The 14,050-nt window shown below is 37.8% G+C and overlaps 1 protein-coding gene and 1 long non-coding RNA gene across 5 annotated transcripts in view; one reads left to right on the top strand and one right to left on the bottom strand.

Moving 5' to 3' along the window:
* LOC124997298 (interferon-induced very large GTPase 1-like) overlaps positions 1 to 14,050 on the top strand; it is a 406,468-nt gene that overhangs the window by 74,246 nt on the left and 318,172 nt on the right. The window lies entirely within an intron of this gene.
* Positions 406 to 1,818, bottom strand: LOC124997311. Its single transcript, XR_007110947.1, has 3 exons — positions 1,576 to 1,818; positions 1,422 to 1,498; positions 406 to 855 (listed from the first exon to the last, which is right to left on the bottom strand). It is a non-coding gene; the product is annotated as an uncharacterized LOC124997311 (long non-coding RNA).

The following is a 14,050-nucleotide window of genomic DNA, read 5'->3' as shown; positions in this document are numbered from 1 at the left end:
TTTGAAGTCCGATTGTTTAATTAATCACAGAGCTGTGTTTATCTTCTCCTCAGTCATGTTCATCCATCGCCGAGAAATGAAATTACTCAGAAAACGCATAAATACTCAGTAATAGTGAGAATTAAACTAGTGTTACTGTTATTTAACATTGTCATTATATTATTAGCATGCTAGCAGTAACGCTAATAGCTTCGTAACCGACACAAAGTTATGTGTCAATTAAATTTGCCACCGACATAAACGCACAGGTGGGTTTCACAGCATATATGACGGTAGCTGCTATTTTTCTAACTAGCTAGCGTAAGGCTAGGTTAACTTCAAACTTAACATTTAAACATTGACACTTACCTCATCACATAAGAGTGAAATCAGTTGACATCCAGTTCTTCCTTTAAATCTTCTGCTCCATAACTTTCTCTGTTTTTGTTTATTGGGGAAACGGTGGAGTTTCCTCCGTGTTTTCATGATCCTGTGCTGGAGCCGTATGTAACCCGTTTTAGTGATTTAAGAGTGTGTTACAGTATAATAACAACTCTGATTAGGTATAAAACTCTGGCCAGGATCATAAGATAATAAATTCATGAGGAGCCAATGTGTTGAGCAACAAAAACCAAAATAAAATAATAAATATGCACACAATAAATAAAAGTGTCTGTTAGGGCCCTTAGAAATAAAAGTTGTTGCAGGTGCACCTGATTTTAAAAGTCCAATGGGGTGTAATGTGAATGTATGGTGTGAGTGTGTATGTATCTCCTTCGTGGTGGTTTATCCTCAAAATAGTTGGCCTACCATCTGTCGCGACTAGGATGTGGTCCTGGTCCCTCGGATTCTCTCCGTCCTCTCAAAAAACCTGACCTATACACAAGGTCATATAATTTACATTGGATTCTAAGATGCATCCTTTAAGGTTTTAAATGTCGAAAAATCAACATATTGCTTTAACTTCATAGGTTAATCTTAAATCTCAACAGTTCTTTGTTCAGTTAAGTGCTCAAATATCTAGCTGTTTCTGTGAACAGTATCTCAACAATATTCATGGTAAGTAACCATTTACATTCAATATAAATCATAACTATTGCAAAATCATGTGCAAATAAGACAGAAACATAGAAATAGAAAAGTAGAAGTTTTCTTAGAGGTATCAAAAGAAGTATGCTTAATTACTCCCAACACTTATAGGCCTATTCACGCCAGAGAAAATGCACCAAAAATGACCGTCTAAATAACTTTACAGTCACAGTTGAAATCAAATAAATTCTTTTAGTAGTTTGCACATTTCAAAATAAAATATGTTACCATCATAATATGATGTACCAATTTTTTCCCTTTAAATTAGATTATCCTTTAATATATCCACTGCTCTTTTTCAGCGCTCTGAGGAGCTACAGAGAAATATCATTTTAGCAGCTAACGTTTCTCACCGTCTCCGTGTTTGTCAAAGCCGAGTACTCCGATGTTAGAACCGAGCGGCTCTCCCAATGGAAGGTAGGTAGCTAGCCTGTTAGCCACAGAGTTAGCATTAGCATGGACGACGACGGTAAGTGCTTTTATTTCCAGATAATCAACTCGTCTTACCGACTTGACGCGTCTCCTTTGGGTAATCGCTCGCTCCGGACTTCCAGCAGATAAGTGTACCGACTTTTGTTTGTTGCTACTTTTCTATCTCGTTGTTATTTTTTTTAGGATAATTCTTATTTCTCTCTTTTTTCTGTCTCTGTCTGCTAAGCTGATAGCTGCCCTCACTCCTAAAGAAAGACCGGGAAAACGACGCACGTCACCGCACGAGCTGGACGTGGCCTGCGTTACGCCTGATTGGCTGGGAAGAAGGGCTCCCCCACGTGGGGTGACGAGCGGTGCATTCAATTGCAATTAGAATTTTTAAACTTTGGATAGGGGCAAATAAACTAATAAAATAATCACCCTCTCTTTTCTCTCTCGTCTTATGATGTTGACATCTTGGTTACTGAGCACTGCGGCATATTTTAATTTTTAATCAAACTTTATTGTCTGTTATTCCCAATTTCTCTATGGGTGAATATCGGTTAGATGTATCTAATATGGCGCCCATGGAACACGTGACCAGTTCAGAACCAATCAGCATAGACGAATAGCTCAATCGGTCCATTCTCGAGTTGGACAGACTCTCTAATATACGGCTCTGTTACCTGCTGTCAAAGATAAAACAATAAAACTCGGACAGCAGATGGCGCCCTTATCCAATTTATAGGGATTCACCCTTAACTCTTTTCTACTGTTCCCATGTTACACAAACCACTGGTTTAATTCATTTCAATTGAATTTTATCTATACAGCAAACAACAATACAAATTGTCTCAAGAGGCTTTTCAAAATCCACCCTGAAACCTCCAGAGAAAGGCTGAAGGTGACAGTGGCAGGAAAATCTCCCCTTCAACAGGAAGAAACCTTGAGCAGATTCCAGCTCATATGGAGGGACCAATCTGCATCAGGTCGATATCTGATGATGTTACATGACAATTTGAGAGTATAAGAGGAATCATAGGCAGGTTGGAGAATTGTTCATTCGGGTAGGAGTGGACAACTGCAGGAGACCATGAAGACTGGGCAGGTTGATGAGACCTCAACAGCAGGTGTAGTTTATGGGGCTCCACAGGTGAGAAACACACAGCTCCAGGTCAGAGAGGAGGGAAGGGGGAGACACCAGGCTGTACCAGGCTGTAAACATGTGTAATAATGCTGGAAAGTTGGACTTTTTAACATGGGGATTTGCTCCCTTTTGTAGCCTCAAGTGGCCACTCTATGAACTGCAATGTTTTGCACTTCTGCATGGGCTTCATCGCTCAGATCTGGAGGTGGCCTGGTGACAACACAATTAATGTTGACTTTGACATTGCATGCTATGGTGATAATGAGGTCTAATAAAATTAGAACCAGTGAGTATTTCTTTTTGTAAGTCTAAGTTTTACAAAAAGGGACTTCAGAGAATGAAAATAAAGAATCATTATTTTTAAGAAAAACTTGTGTAGTTGTAGTCTGCAGTGCCTTTGTGCTTTTTTCCATTTGTATTTAGTGTTATTTGTTGATGTCCCATTTAAGAGTTGTTTCACACTATCAGTAGGAACAGAAGAAACACATTCGTCTGTATGAGCATTTCATCTGTTATATTACTGTTTATTGTTTTATTTCATTATAATCTTGCTTGGTTTAAGCTCTTAACATGGAGACAAGATGTCTAAAAATAATTATCTTGTACTGTGTTGACTTTGACCTTTCATGCCATAAACAGTGAAACCATTTATGACATGACAGTTATAATAAAGTTGTAAAATGTCTTTCTTTTTTGTCAATCTACAATCAAAAACTGAAAATAACAGGAGGGTTAAGAAGGAGTTTACAGTTGACCTCTGGTTGTATATTTGTGAAAGATTGGAGAGCTGGCTTTCATATTCTCACCAGCCAGTGACATAAACAACTTTCTTAAAGAAGAGATAGAGAAAGGTCTTGTTAATGTCATTGAGTACCACCTCTTCCTGGATAAGATGAAGGAATTCAGACTGAGACCTGATCTTATCCTCATTGATCAGCTGTGTAAGTGCTGCTGGGTGAAGTGTCCATTCTGTGGAGCCGTTTGCACCAATACCCTGCACCAACACCCGATAGGTGCAATTTCCTGAACATGATGTAGGGCTAAGACCACAGTCCTGATGACCACAGTGTCCCTTTTCACCAATCTGGTGCAATGGTCATTTCATTATAATGTTGCTTAGTTTGAGCTCTTAACTTTAATGCAAGTGACAACAGTTACATGGAGACAATATGTATAAAAATAATTAACTTATACTGAGTTGTTCACTCATTGACAGCACATTGTTGACTTTGACCTTGCATGGTATAAATGGAGTTGTAATAAAGTTGTAAAACATCTCTTTATCTGCTGAAAGTTTCTTTGTGTTCCTGGCGTCTCTGCACTAGAGGACACATTCAAAGTTCTAGGAATTTTCTGGGTTAACTGACCTTCACATCTTAAAATAATGGACTGTCCTGGTCCTGGCTCTGCCACAACTGCGAAAAGTTAAAATCTCTGACAGGTAAGAGGGGGCCAGGCCATTAATAGCGTTAAAAACAAACAACAGTTTAAAATCTATACTAAAGTGGACTGGAAGCCAGTGGAGTGACGACTGAAACTGGCAAATGGAGTAAGGAATTGATAGTACAGTAGAAGTATTTTTTGCGTAGTTTGTTATGTGGACATCTGATAGGAGGAGCAGAATCACCTAGAGTCAGGGTTGGTAGTAGCCGGTTAATATTTAAGGCTGCCATTTGCACCACACACGTTTTTGCTGTTTTGCTCCGGTTCCTACTGGTGCTTGGACCACGGTGTTCCTGGTCCACAATATGTCTGCCTCATGTGTTCCTGCACATCCATCAACTATATGGCCATCCTAACATATGTACCCTTGTTTTTAGTATCTGCTGTGATCTCCTTGCGCAACAATAACAGAAACCAAATGTTTCTGGTAACTGCTGATCAGTGTCTACAGCAGTTTGGAGGAATTTGATATCGTTCCTCAGAACAGAACCTGTTCAGTTCTGAGATGTTGGTGGTTTCCTCTCATGAACTGATGCTTCAGGCCGTTCCATCACATTGGGATGAGGTTCTGATACTGGAATGCAGTGTTGTTTCATCTCCAAACTTGACGCCTTGCTGGACAGCCAGGACACAAGCTGCAGGATGAGTTAGTCCTCTCTCACTCAGTACATGTAGTCAATGTTTTCATGAGGCCTCAAAAAGAAACTGCTCGCCTGCTTTCACTTTCCATTTTCCCATTACTGATTCATGCAGCGCATGGGAGGGGTTTGTGAAAGGCTGACACAACGGGACACTGAGCTCTATATATGCTTGAGGGTGAAGGAGGGGATTTCAGATAAGGCAGCCACGTCTTCACAGAGCAGGTAGAGCTGAGTCGGTAAGTCGAAATGTTTGATATGAAAAAGACCTATTGTGTGTTTATTAATCTTTCTTCCCTTTAGGGATTATTTGTAAATTGTTAACTCTGTGTTGAGAGTCCTGCCCTTCTCCTCATCAATTTGTATGGCTGCAAATATTCCCGTCTTCATATTCATATTTGTGTTGTTGTTTACTTATATAATTGTGATTTTTCAGCGTGTTAATTGTGTTTTTGAACTACTTTCAGATTTTGGTATCTTCTTTCAGGTTCAAGTAAATCTCATCTCAGGTTTGTAGATTTCCTCCTTCTAACCCTCTTGTAAATAAAAACACATTTATTTTTATAGCATTTAATGCCCATGCTGAGGCACACTGACAACAGACAAAACATTTATTTGCATTTGTTGCCAAATAACCTCTAACACGCTATATATGTGTATACATGGTTGTGGCGCCCTCGCTGGTCAAACCCTAAACCATTAAACAGCCTAGTCATTTTGGTGTGGTGGCCCCGCCCCATCAATAAACTACTGCATAAAATATACTGATGAAACCAGTGCGGACAGAGTACACAAAAAACTATATTAGAGAAACCTCAGTGTATTATACATAATGTAGCACTGTTCTTAAGCACACATGAGCAAATATAACTCCATGTTACATGCATCAAAATACCAACAAATAAAAATAGTAATAAAACAAGTAGCACAATTCAATTCAATCCAACTTCATTTTATTTCATACTTAGATACAATAAAAATATAACAACAATAAATACTATCAAATTAAAACCCATGCAAAATTTAAAAATAAATCACGATATATAAGATAACAACAGTCAAGATACTTATTGCACAAAATAAAAAGAACAGAACCCAATGCAGATATAACAAAATATGAATATAGAAACGTTGAGTATTGTTCAAAAACCTATATGCAATAATGACTGCAGTCTGGTAGAGATAGCATCCACAATAGTATCTTGTCAGTGGTAACCCACGATTAAAGAGAGAGGGTCCATATGCAGCAACACCAAATATATTTTCCAGATCTTGTAATACATCCATCCAGTATGCTTGAATTTTAGGACAAGACCAGATACAGTGAGTATAGGTGCCCACTGGAAGGAGTAATTGTCACTACAACTGCAGATGTAGTGGCATCATAATTTAGAGTAGTTCCCAGTTTATGTAATCCCGAATCTGCAGGTATTTGAAAAAGTCATGCCTGGGAAGATTATACTTTTCTTGGAGTTGTGCAAATGATAGCATGGATGCACCCTGAAATAGATCACGCACACTTTTTATCCCATGAGATGTGCTAAACCCACCATCCACCATACTTGGCAAGAAGTTAGGAGTGCCATGAATTGGAACCTATGGAGATGTTAGTCCAGATCTCCCTTCAAGCTTTTGTGTAATAAACCATGATTTTAAAGTATTACAGATTATAGAGTTGCTTTTACAATGGCTCCTGGCTGACTTTAAGTCCTTGAAGGCCAAAAGACCTAACAGGGAGCCTGAGGTCTGTGACTTTTCTAAATTCAGCAAATTAGAAGCAGATTCCTTCTTGATCCATTCTGCTATAAATCGTAAATGAGATGCCAGCTGATACGGTCTGATGTTGGGAAGATCTAGACCACCCTTCGAACTGGGAAGTTGTAGTTTTGCTACTTTTAGCGTGGGTTTTCTCTTGTTCCAAATAAAGTCACTCAGCCATTCATTAAGCAGCTTCAGTACCTTGCCTGACAAAAGTAGTGGGGTCATCTGTATGGGGTACAATAATCTTGGCAAAATATTCATTTTAATGATAGAAAGCCTACCAAGCAATGACAAGGGTAGTGGAGCCCATCTGTCCAGATCCTTCATTACAGAGTCTAGGAGGGGGGTAAAATTAGCCTTAAACAAGCCATGAAACAAAGGTGTGATATGAATACCCAGATAGACAAAACCTGTAAGGGACCGCTTAAATGTGAATGAGGGAAGCGTGTCAGTTTTATCTCTAAGGCTACCCATTACAATAGCTAAAGATTTTGAGAAATTGATTTTGTAACCCGTGAATCATCGGTAATAGTCACAGGCAGGGGCAGGGTCTCTCTGTGCAGCGAAATGGTTCCGTAAAACATGGAGATGTTTATTGTTACTGTTAAAGTATTCTGAGATGATGTGACAATAACAACTATGAAAATCTCTCTGCAAACACAACTGACTCAACAAATTAAAACAATTTTTAATCATTAAATCACCTCTAACACCTCCTGTAGTGTCTCATCTTAAATGAACTATCTGTGTAAATGTGTTTATATCTTAACAATAGGAATATATCATTAGAGATTAGCTTTTACCTTGTCACTTGATCGAACAGTCATTTTACCGACAAGCTTTTGAAACGCCGGCGACTCAACTGTAGAAAGAGGCAGCGCATCCTCCACGACACACTCAGCCACCAGCCTCCTCACTTCTCCTGGGTCAAACATCTTCACCTCTGGTCTGGAGAAATACAACTATCGTTGTTTAGATTTGCTCGCGCCGTCATCTTCCGTCTGTTTGATAGCAAGAGGTCGTTTGGCCTGTAACTCCAGGGGTTTCTTCAGGGTACTTGTACTATTTTTAGCCGTAGACAGTTCCCTCGGCCTTACCGGTTACCTTACGCGTTACCGGACTCAGTAACAACTGTAATAATATTACTAAAACATTGTTAGTAAGGCGTTATATTGCTCCGTTACTGCCTTGACGTAAAATATTACGGCAACGCGTTACTTTTGTAGCGTGTTACTTTTGTAGCGTGTTACCCCCAACACTGATAGCTACTGACCAGCTACAGCCCACTTTCTCTCCTGGCCCTGGCTTTTGTTTCCTGAACTTTGATTTCCCTAAGCTACATTCATAAAACTTTTTAACGAAACAGACATTGGGTTTTGGCTCACTATCCAAAACCCATGGGCCTTCTTGGCCCTGGTCAGCTGTTGGACCTGACTGTTCAATGTCTCTGTGTGTGTTTGTCTTGTCTTGTGTTTTTTTTTTTTTTTTACCCTGTTCTGTTTGTGTGTCTAGGTTTTGTGTTTACTCTCTGTGTTCGTGGTATATGTTCATATGTTGCTTGCTGCTCTTCCACTCCCCTCACTCTTCCCCTCAACTTAATTTTGTTCTGTTTTGTTTTACTGTCCTGCAGGCCACATATGTTGCTGCAAATTTTGTCTCTGAGCATGTTACTTATACTTTTGAGCCAATTCATTGGGGCCTAGCAGCATAAGCTGCGAAAGCACCTATTGTTTTAGTAGCTTTCCTTATTATTATTATTGACCGCTGCAATTGAAGTCTATGGCAGCCCCTAGAACGCCATGGTGAAAAGTTTTGAAACTTGGCACACGTATTCAGGACAGTCCCATGGTCAAACCTCAAGAATTATCATGCCCATACAGTAAACTCTCTACCGCCAACAACATGTCAAAGTTTGAAGTGCATTCAGCTTCATAACTTTGGACCCGTTGGTCCAAATTTCACAAATGAGGTACCGTTGGAATCCTTGGATCAAGACGAGTGCAACACACCCTATGACGTCAATTTGCACCATATTGGATTTTCCGCCATTTTGAATTTTATCAAAAACCTTCAAAAACATTTCAGGTCACACAGATTGTCCCCTTCCTATGTGTCAGGGACTTGACACATAGACTCTTCAGACCAAGCCGCACAAAAGTTATCATGTTGATTTTTTAATTTTGCTTCCGTTTGCCCGTAGCAACCAATCAAACTCGGCGGCAAAGCCGCAAAACAGGACAAAAGGCCATATCTCCGCAATCGTTTGTTGTTTTGACTTCAAACTTTTAACTAGACTCATGACCCAATCTTTGAGAGGCCCGAGAATTTTGGTGACCTTTGACCTTTGGGGCATTAATTTGCATTTTTTGCTCATATCTTCACATTGGATTGATGTGCCAACACCAAACTTGGTGTATGGGCTAATGACGATGAATCCTGAGCAGGCATTGGCCCTGCTATGCTGCTAGGCCCCCCAACGCTGCTTGCAGCTTTCATTTTGAATGTATTTTTATTAACATTATTCTTCATGACAATAAACATTTAACCATCGGCAACATTTATAGGCCCCCATCTGCTCCTAGGGATTCTACAATGGGTATTTTGTCTACTATCAATTCTCTTAATAAACAATGAAATGGTAATCCTAGGCAATGTCAACATTAATTGGCTTGATCGTTCCTCCTCCATTGATCGTAATTTATTTAGCAGTGTGAATTTAATTCAGCTGATTAAAGAACCTACCAGAGTTGGTATTCGCTCTTCTTCTCTGTTAGATTGGATACTTGTGACTTATCCTGAACGAATAATCAAATCTGGTGTTATGTCTGACTGTTTAAGTGACCATTCTGTAATATTTTGTGTTCGGTAAAGCAAAGCTCCTAGCTCTTCGCCTAAATATATCAAATTTAAACAAAGCAAGAATATTAATAATGAGTGTTTCGTTTCTGAGGTAACTGATATTAATTGGAGTAGAATTCAGATCATTCTTTCTGTTGAAGATGCCTGGAATTTCTTTCATTCTGAACTGTATAATGTTATCACAATCAGAACAATCAGAGTCAAAGGCAGACATTTACCCTGGATTAGCTCTGAATTGATTAGCCTACTTAAGCAAAGGAATAAAGCTTGGTCTAAATATCGCTCTTCCAAAGATCCTGGTGACTGGGAATCCTTCAGAGGTTTGAGGAATATGTGCAAAACCAAAACAAGAAATGCCAAATCCAACTATTATAGAGACAACCTTTCTCACAGTTTTCATAATCCTAAAATTTTTTGGAATCTTACTCTTAATAAAACTAATAAAATTTCCATCGATCAGATTCGTTTTATTAATCAAATTATTTCTGGCCAACTCACCGGTGCAATATTTATTGATCTCTCCAAAGCTTTTGGTATGGTTGATCATTATCTCCTCCTCTACAAGCTCTACTCTATTGATTTTTCTCAACATCTTTGCTCTTCTTTGGTTTAATTCATATCTTCACAACCGACGTCAATTTGTTTCTTTTCAGGGTTTTCAGTCCGAAATTGAAACTGAATTGTTGAAAAAGGTGTTCCGCAAGGTTTTACCTTAGGTCCACTTCTTTTTCCATCTTTATTAATGATTTACCTAATGTATGTTCTCAATGTTCTGTTCATCTTTATTCTGACATTACTGTTATTTATTTTTCTCACACTGATTAATCTCAAAACAGAATTCTTTACAATCTGATTTTGATTTGGCCCAAAAATGTTTTTTAACAACAAACTTCTGCTTAATATGAAGAAGTCTTGTAGCATGTTATTTCATACATGTCACAATCACTCTAATTCCCACAGTTTGCATATCATTTTTGATGATGGTTCACCTCTTGAAACTGTCAGCTCTTTCAAATATCTTGGACTCTGGCTTGACCCTGAACTCTCCTTCAAACTGCATATTGACTCCGTTGTTAAGAAAACCTTTGGATGTCTTTGTCAACTGTATCGTTCTATTAACTGTTTTACTTTCGATGTCAGAAAAAGAATAATCACTCAACTCATTTTGCCTTTTATTGATTATGCTGATATCGTTTACCAGAACACATTTGACAGCTATCTCAAACCTCTCAATATTGTTTATAATTACTGATGCAGATTTATTTTGAGGTGTCCCTTTAAAACCCACCGCTGTTTTATGTACGATTGACTCAATTGGTTACATCTTAACAATAGAAGACAATTTCATTGGGTTTTGTTTATTTTTAACTATATTCACTCTCAATGTCCCTCCTATTTAAGTCAGCTTTTTGTTCCACTTAGTTCTTCTTATTCACTTAGGCATATGCAATACCCCATCTTTTTGGTTCCCGGAATTTTCAAAGAAATTGGTCGCAGGTCCTTTCAATACAAAGCTCCATACGACTGGAATAACCTTCTTCTCCTTTTGATCCATTACCTCCTTTCATTGTTTTAGGTCTTCTTTATTTTCAACTTGCTTTCACTTTCCCTCATGTGGAAAACGTGCATGCAGAACGATCACGTTGCATCTATCCGTTTGAGGTAAATAGGAGGGTTTGTGAAAGACTGAGAAAGGGGGGCACTGAGCTCTATATATAGTATGTTGGGGTGACTGGGAGGATTTCAGATAAGACAGCCACTACTACTTATCATAAATAAATTGTTTCTACTATGTGTCTCCACAGTCCAGTTGGAGGAGAGTACAGCTGATACCAAGGTAAATGTTTTGCAACTATGTTAGTCATTATAATCTAATGCATTTATTTTACTTGTTTTTTTCTTCTCTGGTATGTTACCAGAAAAATCTTAGAACTTATATTTGTTATACCAGTAAGAGAACAAGTCTATTTCTGTGGAATGAATTGTGATAAAAATAAATCACTCTTTTTCTCAGCCTGATCCAATGAATGATGAAGCTCAGTACTCAGAGACGAAGGACACAACCACAGGAGAGGAAACAAAGTCTGCATCAACTGAAAGCAAAGACAAAAGTAATTTTAAACAGGATTTTATTTTATAATAGATTTTTTTTTAGGATTTAATTTCCTTGATCCATTGTAATGAACTTGATTGTCTAATCTACTGATGTTCTTATATTTGTTTTCAGTGGAGCCTGAGCTCACACTTGTGATAATCGGTGATACTAATTCCATTGAGATTGGACCAGAAAACATTTTACTTGAACATGACGAGCCAACAAATGTGGAGCATTTTTCCTCCAAACTGTATGATTTGTGTGGTCGGCACATCTCCGTCATTAACAGGCTTGGTTTTCCAAACATTGACAGAATCCCATTAAATCAGGGAATTCATGCCTTTGTCCTACTGCTGCCAAATGGTCTGCACGTCAACCATTACCACTCAGCAGTGCAGAGGTTAAAAAAAGCTTTTGGCAAAGACTGTCTTTCTTATGTAATGACAATAGTGACTCATGAGTTGGATGAAACATGTGAAAGTGCACTGGAAGACCTTGAAGATTTCTCCAGTTTTAATGAACAAAGATTCCACACATGTAGAAGAAGTATGACAGATGAAACAGAGATAATAGATCTGTTGGAAAAAATAGACGTCATGGTCTCTGAAAACGATCACCGCTGCTACACAACACCGATGTGTGATGAGAATAAACAACAGAAAGAACAAATGGAGCAGAAACTCTACAAAGAAGAAACCGCTGGGACAGGTGAGATTTTAATGTGGATGTAACTTTGGAACCTGTTTGGGGGGAAAACCATAGATTATTCCTAAATGCTGCTGGTGAATTAATTCCTGCAACTAGTATTCAGTATTTAACAGCCTTACCACGATGCACACTTAAACCAAAACATACGAGTTACACAACAGCAGTAAACACAATTATGCTGAAAACAAACCCCAAACCCTTAAAGATACTGCCATTATGTTCTGTATTTAGTATATAAATCGAAAGCTCAAGATAATACAAAGTAAACTAAACCTAAATATTTATAAAGTGAACTGAAACCAAACAGAAAATGTAGCATAAATTAAAATAATAACTAATAAAAATACAAATTATAACTACTCTGAAAGACAAAGACAAGCTACATTTATATGACTTTGTTTAATTTTTTTTTCTTTTCTTACAAGCTGCAGTCAACAAGATGGAGAATCCAGCTGAATCCAAGGTAAGTAACTTTCTTTAAGTAAGTAACGTTTTACCTCTTTTCTTTTTCCTTAGTTGGTTCAGTAATACTAGTTATTGATCTGGAGTATTTCCTGTTTATCTGTATTTTCTTGGTCTGATTATTCATGAAAGCAATATCAATTTGAAACAGACTAACCAGCTCAGCTTAGGTTTACATAAAATTCCCTGGGGCAGACTGACAGAAGCGTGGCTGCCAATGTGCGCCGAATGGCCCCTCCGACCACCACCACATTCATACACATTCATACACATTCACACGGGGCAAGGTGGGTAAGGTGTCTTGCCCAAGGACAAGTGCACTACGACCACTGTCGCCCCCAACACCTTTGGATTACAATGACCTGGATGGCTGAGAAACTTCACAGACGTGTTTATATGGAATCTTCTTAGTGTAACATCCTGAATGAACCTGGCAATGCTGAACACTCAGAGAAGACTGACGACAACACTGGAGGAAAGTCTGACATCAGGTCTAATCCATCTAAAACTGGAGAAAACGAGAACGGTAAGAGAAAGTTTTTTTTTTTTTTTTTTTTTAACATATTAACACAACTTTTTAGTTTTCTAAAATGTAGAATAAAACTGAAGACATTGAAACTTGAAAATAAGATACTCCAAATTTTTGATAATTAATAAAGGAGAACCCAATAAAGTATGCTGGTGCATTTATTTACTCAAAAAATGGATGGATGGATTCTAATTTGGGACTGAAATCAGTTTACTTACTGTTTTACTATTGCACCCCACGGATATGTAATATAGGCTATTTTTTTCCGAATAAATAAAAATACAACATTTCATTTGTTTATTGGGTTCTCTTTGTCTATTTTTAGCAGTGTTGTTTTTGGCAGCCATTTTATTCTTATTCTTAGTCTTTTGGATGAAAATACTTTTAGTTTTAGTCACTTGTAGTTTAGTCTAGTTTTACTAGATGAAAACTCAAAAAAGTTTTAGTCAGTCTTAGTAAAAAAAAGAAAGAGAGAAAATATTACTCTTTCAATAAATTAATTCATATCAATAAGTATTGGAATTTGGAATCAAGGTTGACAGGTTGTATCAAGTGTTGCAATTCATAAAACAACGGTTAACCTTAACACTTTTGTATAATAACCATTTTCATACCAGATTTTTAGCTCTAGCCTAGACTTTCCCATTGATGGAGATGCTGCTGTGCTATTGGGCAGAAACCTTTTATCTCCATATTTCAATTTGTGCTTTTTCATGAATGTATGTCATCATACAAGAGTGTCACACAAAAGCTGATCTACTAAGGATTATGCATTACACTAAGATAAAGTGGTAACAATGGAATCAATGTTCATTACTCTAAAACAGCTAAGAACTAAAGCAGTCTTAGTTTGGCAATTGTGACTTTATTTCTGAGAATTTGCTAAAGTGAAATTAACATACACATGCCTAAAATATGAGCAATGGATG

The sequence above is a fragment of the Mugil cephalus genome, chromosome 20 (assembly GCF_022458985.1).
Source record: "Mugil cephalus isolate CIBA_MC_2020 chromosome 20, CIBA_Mcephalus_1.1, whole genome shotgun sequence".
Lineage (NCBI taxonomy): Eukaryota > Metazoa > Chordata > Actinopteri > Mugiliformes > Mugilidae > Mugil > Mugil cephalus.
Note: the sequence above shows the minus strand (reverse complement) of the source record. Positions and strands in the feature narration are given on the sequence as shown.